Source organism: Sorex araneus, chromosome 4 (genome assembly GCF_027595985.1).
Source record: "Sorex araneus isolate mSorAra2 chromosome 4, mSorAra2.pri, whole genome shotgun sequence".
Taxonomy (NCBI): Eukaryota; Metazoa; Chordata; class Mammalia; order Eulipotyphla; family Soricidae; genus Sorex; species Sorex araneus.
The window spans coordinates 42,921,505-42,939,937 of NC_073305.1; positions in this window are offsets into that span (position 1 = coordinate 42,921,505).

Sequence of the window (18,433 nt, forward strand, 5' to 3'; positions counted from 1 at the left end):
CTATGATGCTAAAGCTGTCGTGAACATTCTAGTATGTGTGCATAGGTGGATATACCTGGAAACTCCTGGGTCATGAGGCAGGTATATGTTCAGCTTTGGAAGCTATTGCCAAAATATTTTCCAGAGAGATTGTACCAATTTACATTCTGATGAGCTTCACTTATTTGGTACCTTCAGAAACACGGGTGCGTTTTGTTTCTAAAGTTCTACCCAGTCTGGAGGGGTGTGTAGTGATAGTTCGTTCATTGTGTCTTCGATTTTCACTTCTTAATGACTAATAGGGCTATTTGCCTTTCCATAGCTAACTGGCTCCTTATCCAATCCTCTTTCACACATCTGTCCAAGCCTTTTGCAGGTTTTAAATTGGTATGTCTGCTTTCTTTTACTAATTTATAATTATTTATTCTAAATGAGCCTATTGTCAGTTTGGTGGGTTTTGGCAGGGCAGAGGGTAGGGCTTGGGTTACACCTGATGGTGCTCAGGAGCTCTATGCTCGGAGCTTGTTCTGACACTGCTCGAATCCAGGCTTCGTGCCTGAAAAGCCTCCACTCCAGAGCTCTCTCTCTCTCTGGCCCTGTCCTCAGTTTTGTGTAGTTCAACATTTCTCTGCTCAGTCTGCGCCTTGTTATTCTACCATGGTGCCTTCTGATGAACAGAAGTTCTTAATTTTAACAAAGTTCAAAGTTCATTCTACCAAATCTTTGTGTTTTTTATGCTTCCTCCTTTTCTTTTTTAATTTCTCGCTTCTCAACTCAAAAGCTATAGAAAGATTCTTTTTTTTTTTATTAATGAGTCACCGTGAGGGTATAGTTACTGAGTTTTGTGCTTGTAGTACAGTCATACAATACTCGAGTACCCATCCCTCCATCAGTGCCCATTCTCCTTCACCTATGGCTCCAGGGTCCCTCCCACCCCCCCATCCAGTCCCTCCCACCCCCCCTTCCTGTCCCCCCCACCCCACCCGGCCCCTGTGATAGGGAATTCCTTTTTGTTCTCTCTCTCCTTTTGTGTGTTGTGGTCTGCAATGGAGGTACTGGGTGGCTATCATGTTCAATCTATAGTCTGCTTTCAACCTGTGTCTCCCATCCCGAGTGGATCCTCCACCACACTTTAGTTGGTATTCCCTTCTCTGAGCTGCCATTTCCCCCCAGCATGTGAGGCCGGCTTCCATGCCATGGAGCAAATCTCCTGGTACTTATTGCTACTATTTTTGGGTGTTAGTCTCCCATTCTGTTGTTTTATATTCTACAAGTGAGTGCAATTTTTCTATGTCTGTCTTTCTTCTATGGAAAGATTCTTTTTTTTTTTGGCTTTTTGGGTCACACCTGGCAATGCACAGGGGTTACTCCTGGCTCTGCACTCAGGAATTACTTCTGGCGGTGCTCAGGGGACCATATGGGATGCTGGGAATCGAACCCAGGTCGGCCGCGTGCAAGGCAAACGCCTTACCCGCTGTGCTATTGCTCCAGCCCCTTCTATGGAAAGATTCTTAAGGATACTTATGTACTAATGTTCTGATGTATGGATTGGGCTGCCTTTAAAAAATTGCTTTGTTATTAAAGTACTGTGATATGTAAAATTGTCCACAATGGAGTTTCAGGCATACAGTGTTCCAACACCAGTCCCACTGCCAGTGTCAACGTCCCTGCACGGATGTCCCCAGGCTCCTTCCTACCCTCCGAAACTCCTTCCTTAACCAGCACATGTTAAGTTTGGTTACTGTAGTTTAGAATTCATGCTTCTTGTGTTGTTGGCCCTATGGTAGAGACACATACGTTTCCTACACCTCTACACCACACATGAGCTGAAGTCCCCGACTCCTACCCCTGTTACCTCCTATTTGTCTTTTCTTGCCACTCCCCTCGAATCTTTCCTTCCCTACCCTTCTCATTTCTATCATCCTGGGTAATCTACGTATCCCCTGCCTTGCATTTCTGTCATTTTATATACCACAAATAAGTGAGGCCATCTGGTACTTGTCCTTCTTCTAACTTTCTTCACTCACCATGATATCCACCAGTTCCACCCAAGTTGCTGTGAATCACATGACTTCGTCCTTTCTTGTGGCTGCATAGTATTCCCTGGTGTCTCTATAGCACACCTTCAAGATCCACTCATTTGTCATTGGACACCTGGCTTGATGCCAGCATGGCTCTGGAATAATTCCCTGATCACTGGGCTAGAACAGGGCACCTCCTCGATAGTGTGAAGCAGTTAGAACAGGAGGCATGCGGGGGCCATGCTCTCTGCTGGGCACATCCTTGTTTACCCAAACGACTCTCCCAGTGGGTGGCACACAGAAGCCTGCAGGACGAGGCTCCTTGGAGAGATGCCCAGCAGAGTGGGCTGCCACCTGCTGCGTGGCATTGGTTGGCTAGACACGGGCCATACCCTGCCTCAGGTCCCTCCTCTGGCCTTCAGACCTGCAACCCTGCGGTCACACTGCCAGATGCCCCTGGGAGCCAGTCCAGAATGGGAGGCTCTGGGTGGGGCTGTGGGCCACCCAGCAGACATCCCCAGATAGCCTCCTCACGGGCATAGCTCCTGGGAAGAGCCGCACCCCTGCCTGAACCCCATCTGATAGCTCTAATCTGACAAGACCGATTGTGCTGCGGGGGCAGCGGGTGCAAAAAGGAAAGGCTAGAGCAGGCGTGGGCAGGAGGCAGGGGGCATGCACTCGGGAGTGGGGTGGCAGCAGGGCACAGCTGGTGGGAGGTGGGCTGGCCAGGGCTGTTCTAACGACTGCGGGGTGGGGGGGTGATGTGGGGGGGGCCGGAAACGCTGCCCGGAGCTATTCGCCAGTTTCTGGGGAGGAAATACTTCCTCTGTGACTCACTGCAAGTGAGAGCAGTGGAGGTAGGGTTGGGGACGAGGCCTTAGGGTCACAGAGAATCTGTACTATCTGCTGTGGTCACAGAGAACCCGCAGAGCCCAGGCTGGCGATTGGTTAGCAGTTGGGAAGTAGAGGGCTCTGAATAGCGCCTTTGTCTTAAATCAGATATTCGGTCGTTGACATCACGTTGTAGTTTATCTGTTTTTTTTTCTGGGGTCCATACTTGGTGGTGCTTGGGCGCTACGCTCAGTTCTGTGTCTGTGGTGGTGCCAGGAGTGAGCTGGGTCGGCTGCATGTAAGACAAGTGCAGTGAGGTCCATCCTGTCTCTGGGTCTGAGTTTACATGACTTCATCTTTTTGTTTTGTTTTGTTTTTTTGCTTTTTGGGTCACACCCGGAGATGCACAGGGGATACTCCTGGCTCTGCACTCAGGAATTACCCCTGGCGGTGCTCAGGGGACCATATGGGATGCTGGGAATCAAACCCGGGTCGACCGCATGCAAGGCAAACGCCCTACCCGCTGTGCTATTGCTCCAGCCCCTACATGACTTCATCTTAACGGATGGCTTTGTTTGAAAGGCAGCCGTGCAACTCCTGAGAACGGACACTGCGCCCCACAGGCGCTGGATCCCTGGGGTCTGGGAATCAATTCTGAGTGAAGGGCCACTGGCCGCGAGATGGGCTCTTGGTGGAGGCCGGTGCCAGGGGGCGGAGGGCCTGCAGCACACTGCTCTAGGGGGGGGGGAAAAATCTTCCTGGCCTGGCATGTTGGGACTCTGTGCCACGTACCAGTGTGGAGTTTGGGCAGGGGGCCGGCGTGGTGGATCTGGGATCTCAGGAGGAAGGCAGAGAAAGTGGGGCCGGCCCAGGCTCAGTGGCGTGGGTATGGGTCAGAGCCCTGGGCCGGGACTCTAGCCTCTCAGCCCTCAGTCATGTGCTCAGCCCAGCAAGCCCCTTGTTCCTTAACCTCATCAGCTTCCCAGGAGATAAAGTCCAAACTGCGCCTGGTGTGTAAAGCCCCGAGGAATGTGGCACAGCTGGGCTTTTCGCCTTCGGGAAAGTGCTGTTGTGCGTGTTTCCCGGAGTCGAGCTGGGAGCCGACTCCCTTTCCGGCCCTGGAAAAGCCTCTGTTCTTCTTGACCCAGATGGCACCCTCTTTAAGAAGCGCCTGAGCCCGCCCCCAGGTACTACTCCTTCGTCCTCACCTCCCAGCTGGCTGTTAGGGGCACCTGGCTACGAAGCGTGTCAGGTACACGAGTGGCCTCCTGACCGTGCCGGCGGGGTGACTTATCCTTCCCTGGGTGGTGCGGTGCATGGTGGGGGTCTCCAATCCATGCGCGTGACTGGTGAGACGCTTGCTGCCAGCCTAAGCTCTTCACTCTGAACTTACCTGGCGGTTGGGCATCACGCCCGATGGAAGGTTCCTTCCGGTGTCCACGTGTTTGTGGCTCACTCGCCATGTGCCAGGAGACCCAGGGTCTAAGGGCACAGCCTGTGGCACCAACCGTCCTCCCCTGCCTGCCAGTAGTTACCTGCTCACCTGTGTGCAGACGCCCGGAGCCAGTTTCCACTTGGAGGAGGTTCTGCAGAACCAACACCAGGGTCTGCTGGAGGGGGTTCTGGACCAGCTCTGGTGGTGAAGGACAGGTCATCCAGAGAGCCTGGGGGAGCCCCTGCTTCACTGTGCACGCACATGTGCATGTGTTAGCACATGGGTTTGTGTACCCATGCCTGTGGTGCGTGTGCATGCATGTGGGTGTATGGGGCCAGGATGGGCCAGTGATTCTGCATTTCCAACAACCTCCCAGGCAATGCCGTCGCTGCAGATCCAAGTCCCATATCCCCAGATCAGACCCTTTGGTGCTTCCTATATATAATCCCACCTAACCTGCCATCTTTCTGAATTACCAGGGAAACTTTTTTTTTTAAATTGAATCACCATGAGATATAGTTACAAAGCTTTCACGGTTGAGTTTCAGTCATCACTGTCACTGTCACCCCGTTTTCCAGTGATTTGCTCGAGTGGGCACCAGTAACGTCTCTCATTGTGAGACTTATTGTTATTGTTTTTGGCATATCCAATATGCCATGGGTGGCTTGCTAGGCTCTGCCGTGCATGCGAGATACTCTCGGTAGCTTGCCGGGCTCTGTGAGAGGGGTGGAGGAATCGAACACGGGTCACCGCATGAAAGGCGAACACCCTACCGCTGTGCTATCGCTCCAGCCCGAGTTTCAGTCATACAATGATCAAATACCATCCCTCCATCAGTGTGCATTTTCGACCACCAATGTCCTCTGGGATCCTCCTGCCACCCACACCTCACCCCTCCCTCTGCCTCTATGGCAGGCAATTTTCTTCTTACTCTCTACTTTGGGGCCTTATGGTTTGCAATACAGATACTGAGAGACCATCATGTTTGGTCCTTTGTCTACTTTCAGCACACATCTCCCATCCTGGGCAATCCCTCCCACCATCACTGACTTAGTGATCCCTTCTCCATCCCAACTACCTTCTCCCCCGGCTCATAAGGAGCAATCCTCCTGGCCCTTGTCTCTACTATCCTTAGGTGTCAGTCTCGTTTTTTTTTTTTTTATATTCCACAAATGAGTGCAGTCACTCTATGTCTGTCCCAGAGAGGCCTCAATTGTGACTCACATCCATGATTGTTTTCCTGCACATTTTTTTGTTTTTGCTTTTTGGGTCACACCCAGAGATGCACAGGGGTTACTCCTGGCTCTGCACTCAGGAATTACTCCCAGCAGTGCTCAGGGGACCATATGGGATGCTGGGAATCAAACCCGGGTCGGCTGCGTGCAAGGCAAATGCCCTATCCACTGTTCTATCACTCCAGCCCTTTTCTCTACATTTTTTAACTTAAAAATTTGACTTAAAAAACAAAACGTCGAGCATTGTATGTCTAAAACACAAGCATGAAAGCTTATAAGTCTGTAACTGTGATTCACTAAATTAGTGAATCACTCATAGTGATTCACTAATAAAACAAAACAAAAAACATTTATACCATTGTCATATTTGTAAGCCAGTGTTTTTCTAATGCAATTTAAGAAAAATTAAAATGTAAGCTTTCAAATATTTGTGTATGGTGCCACCTCTCATGCAACTCCCCAGAGTTTGTGTCAGATTGGGCACCAGTGACCTTGTCCACCAACTGTATCTATAGAGCCCACTGATTCCAAGGACGCAAGAAGTCACTCCTGGTGGCCAGCGGTGTGTTCCGTCGGATATCAGTATGTGGGGCTACTGGGGTCACACTGGTGGTGTTGGGGGGAGGGGGGCTTGCAGTGCTGGGGATTGAAGTCAGGGCCTTGCATAGGCTAAGTACATATTCTACCCTTTGAGCCATGCCCCAGGCCCCACCATGATGGTTTTCTATATTGCATTTCTGTGTTGAACTTTATTTATTGCAAGAGTTATTGCCCCCCATCCCCTCAAGGTATCAGACCACCACTGCCAAGCCCATACCTGGAGAGAAAAGGGTTTTTAGAGACAAGCACCTAGAGTTGTGCTAATATGGTACCACAGGCCACACATGGTCACTTAACTGTAAATGAACTAAACTAAGATGCAGTTCAGAGTTTCGTTCCTGGAGTGGGGAGCCAGCTCTGTGGACAGGGGAGCACTCCTTGCATATTCCGGACCTGACTCAGACCCCAGCACTATATGGACCCAGAGCACCACTACGTGTTGTCTGGAGGCCTCTGAGCAGATCACGGTGGCTCTGGTGCCCCGTGGCTCAGAGCATGAAGGCCCAGGCAGCACCAGCCCTGCAGGTCCCAGCACTCAACCACCTGCCGTGTGGAGGGGTCACCCCTTTCTGTGTCAGCCCAGAAATGCAACGTAGGCGTGCACTTCTAGAGACACCTGCTGCCACTCACAGCGCATTGAAGCTGGAATTAGTTCCCAGTCGTCGCACAGTCAGAAGCCTCTTACGGTTGCCCAGGTCTTTGTCACCCCCACATTCAGTTATGTGATCCCACATGGGGTGGTGGCCCCCCGTTTAGGAGGGCTGCACTATGGAAGTGCATTGCGAGTTAAACGTTTTCAGGGTTCAGGAGATGGATGGTCTTTAGGGCTGGCTGCATGCATGCTTTGCAGAGGGGAGGCCCTGGTTTGATCTCAGCACCACAGGGTCCCTGAGCACCGAGTCAGGAATCACCCGTGCACACCGCTGCTTAAGCAAACAAACAAGACAGTTAAAATGTTCAGGTCGATGAATAACTTTAGATATTATCAAAGCATGTCAAACATTTGAGGCATTATCCCTGAAGATTAGATCCAGATCTCAAGGACCCAATCGATCTAATCAGGGCTCATATGTTGCATTTGGTTGTTACAACTAGAGTTGTTTTTATGGCTGTTTTCCCACTTTTTAAAAAAATTTATCTATTTCTTTTTTAAAAAAATTTTATTGAATCACCGTGAGATAGTTACAGGCTTTCATGTTTGGGTTACAATCACACGATGATCAAACACCCATCCCTCCACCAGTGCACATTCCCCACCACCAATATCCCGGGTATACCCCCCCTTTCCCACCCTCCCCCTGCCTCCATGGCAGACAATATTCCCCATACTCTCTCTCTACTTTTGGGCATTATGGCTTGCAACACAGACACTGAGAGCTCATCATGTTTGGTCCATTGTCTACTTTCGGCATGCATCTCCCATCCCAACTGGTTCCTCCAGCCATCATTTTCTCAGTGATCCCTTCTCTATTCCACCTGCCTTGTCCCTTCTGCTCATGAGGCAGGCTTCCAGCTATGCATTTTCTGATTAATTTTCAGACTGTTTGAGTTTCAGAGTGTCCTTTCAGGATTTGACTGTTTAATTTGGGGGGAGGGGGTAATTTAACCCTGACTTTTTCTTTCTCTGACTTGCAGAAAATTAGCTCAACTTAATGTTTATATATTTATAGAAGTGCATGATATGTGCACATTGGCAATTGACTGCATTGGTTCCCGATGAAAAAAATAAACAAAAGCGAGTTTATAATCTTCCTGAATTTTTTTTTTTTTTTGCTTTTTGGGTCACACCCAGCAATGCACAGGGGTCACTCCTGGCTCATGCACTCAGGAATCACCCCTGGCGGTGCTCAGGGGACCATATGGGATGCTGGGATTTGAACCTGGGTTGGCTGCGTGCAAGTCAAACGCCCTACCCACTATGCTATCACTCCAGCCCCCTTCCTGAGTTTTTATGTTTGGCATTTGCACAATGGAGGACAGTTCTGAGCTCCACTGAACCCTTTATTTTTAATTTTTTTGTGTGTGTGGTGCTTACGGCTCTGCACTCAGGAACACTCATAGCAGGGCTTGGGGATCCTAGGGGCCGCTGGGGATGAAACCTGGCTGGCAAGTGCATGGCAAACACCCTACTTGCTGTACTAACTCTCCAGCCCGGCACTGTATCCCTTCAAGCCCCTTGTGCCCTCTGGTGAGTCTCAGAGCAGAGGGTACCAGGACGGCATGGGGCAGCGAGGGAATGAGGAGCAGAGTTGGCTGTGGTGACGACTGCTCTGTTTCTGGGCCTACTTGAGTGAGGAGGTGAGTGGGGGGGGGAGTAATGTGACACTGATGACTTGGGCAGCCTTAAACATGGTCCCATCTAGTACTGGGCCGGAGGGGGGAGGGGGCACAGCAAGTCTCACAAGCACACTGCAGAATCCACTAGACACGGCCAGGAAGGCACTCCAGCCCCCACACCAAGCTGGGAGCAGCCCCAAAAGTATCTCTAGCTGTGTTCCCCACCCCACCAAAAAAATGTCTGAAAGAGAGAAATACATGAAAGTCCCTATAGCAAGGAAGGCCATTCCTAAAGTAATACAGGCGAACACTGTCTGAATGTGTGTTTGCTTGACCAGGGCATAGTGGGCAAAGTGCCGGGCATCCTGAAGCCCAGACAAGGCTCAAAGGAGAGAACAGGGAATAGCTGCCCGGGTGCCCCCTCCCCGAGCACCACGGTCAGCGCAGAGAAAGCTGCAGGGGCTGCCTTGTGAATGGACGTGAACCTTGTCTGCAGTCACGGGTGGGGGTCAACAAGTACAAAGCAGGCATTGTTTTAGAAAGGCGGCCAGGGAACGCAGGCTCAGGCCAGGGAGAACAGATGCAGCCCTGAGCTTGTTTGGGGAACACGGTGGCTTCTCACCGGGGTCAGCGGATCACCTGCCCGGCTAAGATCAACCACGTGCTATGAAAACACGGGCCTGGAGAGCCCGCAGGCAGGAGCCCTGGGTCCTGTTTGTTGCTGTTGGCCAAACATTATTTCTTCACCTCAAATATTTCTGTTGGGAACAAGTGCTCCAGGCCTACGAGAAGCATCACCGAGGGGAGGAAAACAGCCGGAGTGCTGGGAAAATATTTGCCAGGGTCAGAATATCCCAGGGGCCCAGGAGAGGCCCCCGAGGGGCGCCCACTGTGTCCTGCTGTGCCGCCGCGCGCGTGTTCTTTCCTTTCCTTTCATAACAGGAGAAGCCCTGCGAGGAGGCGGCTCTGCCAGAAAACACACAAGCCGCGCTGCGCCAGCTCCACGCTGCAAACGAACGGGGTTGCTGCCTCCCCTCCGCCCTCGCGGTGCGTGGACGAACAGGGGCACCAGCAGGGAAGCTGGTGAGAAATGCAGATGCTGTAGTCCCTTTTCCAGGCCTCTGCCGTGGGAATGGGCGATTCTGTAAGCACGTCTGGGAGACATGGGTGGGTAGGTGTGTGTGTGGGGTGGGGGCCACACCAAGGTCTCCCAAGCACACGGGCTCTAAACCTGGCTCCACACGGCATCAGAGGTGGGGCTTGCACGCAGCCTCGATCTAGGAGGCTCCGGTCTCCTCTGAGGTGCTGTTGGCCCTGGACAGCATCCTCTTCCCAGAAGACCCCCTGCAGCTCCCCAACTCTTTTTTTTTTTTGAAGCACCCTGATTTACGATACTTACAAGGGTTGCACGCTGCACTGTTCCAACTCTACACTCTCCGAGTGTGTCTGCTTCCCTCCACCACTGCCCCGGCCGCCCAACCGCCCTCCCAAGCCTCCCCCTTGGCAAGCTCAGTTCTATAGACCCAGTCTCAGGTTCTGTAACCTTTGACCCATTTTTGTTCCCCTACTATGTTTCTTTATAACCCCCCACCTATGAGAGAGATTGTTCTGTCTCCTTCTGACTGATTTCGCTCAGCATCATACTCTTTACATTCCATGTAGCAGAAAATTACATGGTTTCATTTTTTTTTTTTTTATAGTCAAGTAGCAGCCCATTGTGACTATGTGTCGTAGTTTCTTTATCCGGTCATCTGTTCTTGGGCACTCCCGTTGTTTCCAGATCTTGGCTATTGTGAATGAACCTTGGAGCACAAATGTATTTCTGAAACGGCATTTCTCCCCCACCTATTATCAAGATGGCAGATCTTCTCCCCGAAACCCCCTCCTTTCCCCTGTCCTCTCTCTCCATGCCCTGGTGAATGCCCAAGTCCATTTCTGCCAGGCTTTTCCTACCTGTTTCATTTCTCTGCTTTTTTTTTTTTTTTTTTTTTGCGGCTCAGGGTCCCATATGGGGTGTCAGGGATTGAGCCCATATTGACTTTGTGCAAGGCAAATGCCCTGCTGTGCTACGGCTCTGGCCCCTTGTTACAGTTTTTGCCTCTTCAGAGGCAACAATGGTAAAAAGATCTCAAAGATAAGTGTGTTGTCTGTCAACCAAGAAGCCTAGAATCTTCTCACCCTATGTGCCACAATTTCTGACAACAGCTCAGAAAGTCTTTAGGAATTATTTATTTATTTTGGAGGGAGGGCTACACCTGGAGGTACTCAGGGCTTACTCCTGGCTGAGTTTAGGGACCACTCCTGGCAGAGTTTGTGGGGGCGGGGAAAGGTGGCATATGGGGTGCCTGGGATAGAAGAACCTGGCCGGCTACATACTAGTCAGAGGGTGGTACAGTACTCACTGTACTATGGCTCTGGCCCTCTCAGAGGCTATTTTTAACAATGTTTAATTTTTTTCAACTCATGAATGGGGAATAATTTTCCACTTCTTCATGTTCCTTCAATTCAACAGTGAGTTTTAGTTTTCAGTAAATAAATCTTTCACTTCCTTTGTGCATTTCTAACGAGGTGTGAGTGGTTTTGAGTTTTGCATGAGTTAATAGTTGGGTTATTTGTGGACAATGGAATACTACACAGCTAAGGAAAAGAGAAAGCCCTGTCTTTTGTTTCAACCTTAATGGAACTAGAGGGTATCCTGCTAAGTTGGAATCAGATGGAAAAAGACAAACCCTGGATGATCTCATATGTGGAGTATAAAGAAACAAAGCAAGAGCATACACAATAATCAATGTAAAGAGGCCCTAAAACTCCACTGATAGAACAGGGAGGGGATAGGGGAAGGGAAGGACAGATGACAAGAAGGGATCTAGAGACAATGGTGGAAGGATAGTGGCACTTTGGTGGCAGGTGTGGTGTACGGAGATTGTATTCTAAAACACGAATTTTATTTATTTATTTAAAGTTGTAGGCCTACACCTGGCTATTTTCAGAGGGTTATTCCTGGTTCTGAGCTCAGGGATTGCTCCTGGTTGGCTCAGGCATATGGGGTGACGGGAATCAAACCCAGTTCAGAAGCGTGCAAGTGCCTTACCTGCTGTATTATATCTCCAGCCCCTAGTGCATGAATCTTAACCTTAATACTCTATCAGACACATTATCCAACCTATGAAAGAGCAATGTCCCGGGGTTAAATGGATCCCTGCTGTAGAGCAGAGAAGCTGGTGCTTCTCAAACCACACTGCTCACGTTCTGGTTTCCATTTCCCCATTAACAATTTACTGGGAATTATATTTCATCATGGCCTGTTGTGGCCTTGTTTATCCAGCAGTCAAAGACCGATGACAGGGGGCAGGCTTATAGAAGTATAGGAGCTCATGAAACGCTGGTGCCAGAGAGGTGAAAAAGTCAAATATTACCCCTTCCCCTCTCTTCTCTAGTTCCTCAGTTCACCTGCCAGTGGGGACCACTGTCCTATTTGTGATAGTTCCATAGCTTCCCCCTATTATTTTACTATATTTTAAAAATGTGCCTTAGGTGCAGGGAGAGTCCAAAGGGCTGGCACGCAGGCTTCACATATAGAGGTGAGACTTTGATCCCTGGCACTGAGCATCACTGTCGGAACCCCCCCCCCCCCCATGCAGAGTCAGGTGTGTTCCCCCAGCACCACTGGGTGTGATCCCAAACCAAAAAGCTGATAAACGTGGCTTCATGTAACGTCTGCATTTTACTTTTCTTGTTTAGCATCCTATTTATGGACATAACCACCACACTGTGTAGCTGTTATTTGTGTTTTTCCAGTGGTCAAGGGGACAGATTTGATGACCAGAGCAAATGGGAATGTCCAGCAGAAAATGCTTTGTGTGATTTGGTCTAACGTATTTTGCTGCGATCTAGCTGGGGAGTGTGGCCAGTTCTCATAAGTATTCTGTTTGTGCTTGAAACAGAAGTGGGTGCTCCAGGAGAGAGCTGTTCCTTGCTTATCTATGCGGCCACATTTGATTTTTAGATTTTTCTCTTTTGAATGGTGTCGATCTTTATAGTAAAGTGAGCTACTGGGGGAAACCAAACTGTAAATCATGATGCCTTCCTGGAACTTTTATGCTTCATTTTTGCCCCCTTCTCTTTTCTCCTTTGTTGTTGTGGTGACTGGGGGTTCTCACACACATACTCTATTGCCCACATTTGGGCTGTATGCCACATGCTACTGTAGCTGCCCCCAGCACACATCCTCCTCTGCCTCTTCTTCAGTCCTCCCTCAGGCCCTGCCCCTAGGACTTTGCACTGATCGCTGCCTCTATCTACAAAGTTTGCAGAGATATCACAGTCAGCTTCCTTCTTTCCTTCCCGTATTTGAGCAAAATCTCCTTGTGAGGTTTTTTAGTGATAGCCTCTGGGAAGGGTTAGGGTTAGGTTTCTGGGTTTTAGGGGTCATCTTTTTTTTTGTGTGCTTATTTATTTATTTATTTATTTATTTATTTATTCATTCATTTATTTATTTTGGTTATACCCGGTGATGCACAGGGGTTACTCCTGGCTCTACACTCCGGAATTACTCCTGGCGGTGCTCAGGGGACCATATGGGATGCTGGGAATCGAACCTGGGTTGGCCATGTGCAAAGCAAACGCCCTACCCACTGTTTTTGGTGTTAATTCTGAAAAATTAAAGTTAAGTGTAGAGAGAAGATTAAAATGTGAAAATTTTGTAAGTTTTGGGCAACACTAGATTAGCTGCCCCCAAAAGCAGGGGTGCTGGGATTGGAGATGGCACATGTGGCTTCTCCAGGGGTCAGACTGATGGCCTCACAGTTCCCAGCAGGTGCCTTTTGCCACCCAGGACCCAGGCTGAAATTTTCATTTTCTAGACTCTGTTACTAACAATGCTAAAATTTTTTTGTGAATATTTTGCCTTTAGATTGCTGTGTATTTCCAATGTACGCTTTGCTCTGACCTTTTAATAGTGTTGAAGGGTGGCATGGCAGGGGACGTGGTGATGTCTATCTTGAAGGTTTGCAGAGATATCACGGTCACCTTCCTTCCTTCCTCCCTTCCTCCCTTCCTTCCCTTCCGTATTTGAGCAAAGTCTCCTTGTGAGGTTTTAGTGATAGCTTTAGGGAAGGATTAGGCATAGGTTTCTGGAGGTTTTAAGGGTTACTTTTTTGGTGTTAATTCTGAAGAATGAAAGTTAAGTGTAGAGAGAGGGTTAATATTTGGAAATTTTATAGTTTTGGACATCACTAGACATCAGGCCTACATGGGTTAGGGTTAAGGTTAGGGTTAGGGATGAGCAGGGTTTAGGTGGAAAATATTACTGTGTTCCAAGATTAAAAGGGAAGTGATATAACAGGCTACTGTCAATTTTGGGTTAGTTGGTAGGATTATGCCTACTCTAGGGTCAGGCTTATTAAAATGATAGGATTAGGCTAGGGCAAGTATTAGGCATGGGTTTCTGGAGGCTTTAGGTGTTAATTTTTTTTTTTTTTTTGCTTTTTGGGTCACACCCAGCGATGCTCAGGGGTTACTCCTGGCTTTGCACTCAGGAATTACTCCTGAGTAATTCGGTGCTTGGGGGACCATATAGTAAGCACCGAAGTAAGGCGGTGCTTGGGGGACCATATAGGATGCTGGGGATCGAACCCGGGTTGGCCAAGTGCAAGGCAAACACCCTACCCGCTGTGCTATCGCTCCGGCCTCTTTATGTGTTAATTCTTATAAATAAAAGATAAGCATGGAGAGATCATTAAACTTTGGAAGTTCGCTGGTAGCTTCCGAGACTGGTAGGACCTTTTCTTGCACTCCTCGCTGGCATGACTCAGACACTGCTATTTCTTCCAAACACCTTCTTCAGCACAACTGAAGTTCTGTCCAGATCCGAGCTGGGCCTGTAGAAGGCTGTGGTGAAGAACCTGGGCCCCTTCTTGGCCTTAGAGTCAAGCTCAGCTGAGTCACAAGACTAACATCCTCACAGCAGCACTTAGCCTAGTCAGGAGTTGGAGGGTCCTGCCCTGACCGCCTCACTCCTGGCTCGGACTCAGCCTCACCCACATGCCCGGTGTTAGTTTTCATCATATCCTTCCTCATACCCCTATGCCCTCATTATACTTCTAGGGGTCATTTCCAAAGTGAACGGTTTAAACCAAAATTCTTGTTTCAGGATCTACTTTGGGGGCAGACCAGATTAAACAGTGGGTGTCAGATGGAACCCCAGGAAGCAGGACCTGAGAGTTAGGACTGGACTTGGATGCCAGACAGAGGACAAAGGGATGGATCTCAGTGCTGATGGTTTTATGTGCTGGTGATAAAACGGTGCACACAGCTGGGTAGGTTACCGAAACTCTCACCTGGAATACACTGGGATAAAGGAAGACAAGTTTTGGTCAGCCAACTGTCACTGCAGAAACGGGACATCCCATGACAGCATTTAGAGACTCACATAATCTCTTACAGGCTGAGCACAGAATGTGCAGAGACATGGTCTCTTATCACAGGGTGGTGCAGATACGAAGGGGATCAAACACACCTCCTGGAAAAGGTCATTTGCTTAAGTCAGCAGAACGGATGGGGTTCTGACATGACATGGGCCCCTGGGGTGGGTGTTCTCAGGAATCCTGACATCAGATTCCTCTAAACTCTTGGGTCTAAGAACTCTTGGGTCACTCCTCCATTTAGTCATAAATCCTAAACCAGAAAAAAAAAAAAACCTGAAAGGAGTATCATAGTGCAGACACAGCATGTCTGTAAGGAGAAATAACGTCCTGTTTGTAGAGGAATTATTTCCAAGACTCTGAGTACAGAGCCAGGAGTAGGCGTTGAGCATTGCAGGGTGTGGCTCAATCCCCTCACCCAACACCCCCCCCCCACCAAAAAAAAAATACCCTAAGACTCTAGCGAATGTGACAAGGAGTAATTGGAAGTGCATTTGCAGACATGGCTTGAGGAAGCAGGCACAGGGGAGGGACAACTAAAGCTGAGTGAGTTGACTGATAAGAAGTTTTCTTTCAAGACTCATAAGACAGTCCTGACACACTGTTGTAATGGCTCTTTGGAGGTAGAAGACAATTTCCAAAATTGCAGTGGAGATTTTAAGATTTGCCTGTGTAGATTCCTGAGGGTCAGAAGGTTCAGGGGGGATGGTCTGATAGATCGGATACAATAGGCTGAGCCCACCAATGGCCAAAGACGTTCCTTCACCGAGACAAAAAGGAACTCAGTGGTGGATGTCCTGTTGTCTGACAGTAGATGCTGGCACACAACCGGACTGGAGGACCAGGCTCACGGAAAGATAAGGTTTGGACAACTGAAACCATGGAGTTGGGGGAAGGGATTGCGTGAACAGACTATGGGAGAACGCTAAGCAGAGTATGGGGATACTTTTTGTTTGTTTGTTTAAAAAACAAACAAACCATATGAGATCCGGAGCAGCCGTGCACAAAACGGCCCCTCTGCCCCTTAAAGATATGATCCGGGAGGTCTACTAACCCATTTTGGCACCCAGTGGCTTCTTACAGAAATGCATCTAGACTGTGAACTGAGCTAAAATATCAGAAATCCAAAACTGCGGCCGCGTGAGCTCATAGAATCTTCATTCTCAGCAATGGAAAACAAATTATCAAATGATGCCTTTTCAGCAGGTTTGATTGTTGGGAGAAAATTCCAAATAATAATAGTGAGTTCTCTGTTGAAATATTGAATATATTCAAAGTATAGAGAGAATAAAGTGAAGATCATTAGCCACTCAGGTGGGGGGGTGGTTGTGAGAGGGGGTTCTTGGTGGGGGAACAGGTGCACTGGTGAAGGGATGGGGGTTTGATCATTATATGACTGAGACTTAAACTTGAAAGCTTTGTAACTTTTTTCATGATGATTCAATAAAATAAAAATTAAAAAAAAAAAACAGAAGGAAAGTTTTCCACCCTCCCCCTTCCTTTTTTCTTTTTGAGCAATTTTAGGTCCACAGAAAAAATTTAGCAGAAGACAGAGTTCCACAAATCATCATACATGCATGCATATATGTGACAGAGAGTAACATCCCCTGCCAGAATGGAGTATGGTTTCAGTTGCTGAACCCATGACACATCTGAACCAAAGTCCATTGTTTATTGTAGAGTTCATTCTTGGTGGTGTAATTTCCACCAAGAATGGGTTGGAGCAATCTATAATGACCTTTTTCTTGACTTGTTCGTTTGTTTTGGGGCCACATCCAGTGACGTTCAGGGATTGCTCCTGGTTTTGCACGCAGGAATTACTCCTGATGGTACTTAGGGGCTGTATGGGATGCCATGGATCAAATCTGGGTTGGCCTTGTGCAATGCAAATGCCCTGCCCGCTGTATTGTTGCTCATATAAATGTTCTTATCTTTACAATCTTGTCTTTCTCAGAGCATCCTGCAGTTGGAATCAGCCTTTAAAGGTGACCCCCCAACCCCTTTTTTGAAAATTAGTAATGTATTTAAGGTTCTTTTTTCCATGATATTCTGTGGCTTCATAGCTCATTTCTTTTTAGTACTGAATAATAACTCCATCTTATACCACAGTGTATCCATTCACTTACCGAAGAACATCTTCATTGATTGCCAAACTTGGCTATTAATGAATAAAACCGCTACAAATATCCCTGTGCAGACTTTAGTTTAGACATGCTTTCAAAACTCTGGGTAAATACCAAGGACTGTGACTGTTGGGTTGTTAAGCAAGAGTCCATTTGATTTTGTATTTCCAAATGTCTTTCAACGTGACTCTATCACTTTGCAGACCTATGGGCAATAGATGAATTTCTTTTGCTCCACAGCTTTTTCAGTATTTGGCTGGATTGGAATTTTGGATTTTGGCCATTGTAATAGGTACATAGAAGTATCTCATGGTTTTAATTTGCTTGCATTTCCTATATGATATTTGGAGAGCATCTTTTCATATGCTATTTGACATTTGTCTTCTTTGATGCTGTGCCTATTAAAATGTTTGGCCCAGTTCTTAATTAGGTTGTTTTCTTATTTTTTAGTTGTAAGATTGCTTTGTATATTTTGAGTAACATCCTTTATCAGATATGTCTTTTGCAAATATTTTCTCCCAGCCCGTGGCTTGCCTTTTCATTCTCTTGACATTATCTTTCATAGAGCATAAGTTTTTAATTTAAGTCCAGCTTCTCAATTTTTTTACAGGCATAGCTTATGCCTGTAATGCTGTATCTAAAAAACCATCACCATACCCAAGTTCATCTAGATTTTCTTTGTGTTATTTTCTAGATTTAGTTTGCATTTTATATTTAAATCTATGATTCATTTTGAGTTCCTTTTTGTTAAAAGTTAGGCTTTTGTGAAGGTTTGTACCTGGCATCCTTTTCAACTTATTTTTTGCCTGTGGATATCCAGTTTTTTTAGTATCACTTGTTGAATAGATTATCTTTGTTCTAATGTATTTCTTTTGCCACTTTGTCAAAGATTAATTGGCTATCTTAATGTGGATTTATTTCTGGGTTATTTATTCTGTTCCACTGATCTCTGCCTACTCTTTACTACCACCTTTACAGTCTTCAATATTGTGTTGGATATTCTGAGTCTTTTGCCTATATAAATTTTAGAATAACTTTATCAGTATCACTTTATCACTGTCATCCCATTGCTCATCAATTTGCTCGAGTGGGCACCAGTAACGTCTCCATTGTGAGACTTCTTGTTACTGTTTTTGGCATATCGAATATGCCACGGGTAGCCTGCCAGACTTTGCCCTGTGGGCGGGATTCTCTCAGTAACTTGCTGGGCTCTCCGAGACGGATGGAGGAATCAAACCCAGGTCGGCCGCATGCAAGGCAAACACCCTACCCATAATTAACCAAATAACTCTGTAGACCTTTCATTGGGATCATATTGACTATAAATCACATTGACTTACTGAAGGAAATAGCATCTTGGCAAGAATGAGTTTTCCTTTCCATGAATATGAAATTCTTATTTCAGTTGTCAGGATTGAGATTCTTCTCATATAATCTTACACATATGTTAGATTTATTATTTCAATTTTGGGGCGCTAATGTGCTTCTAATTTCAAGTTCCACTTGTTTG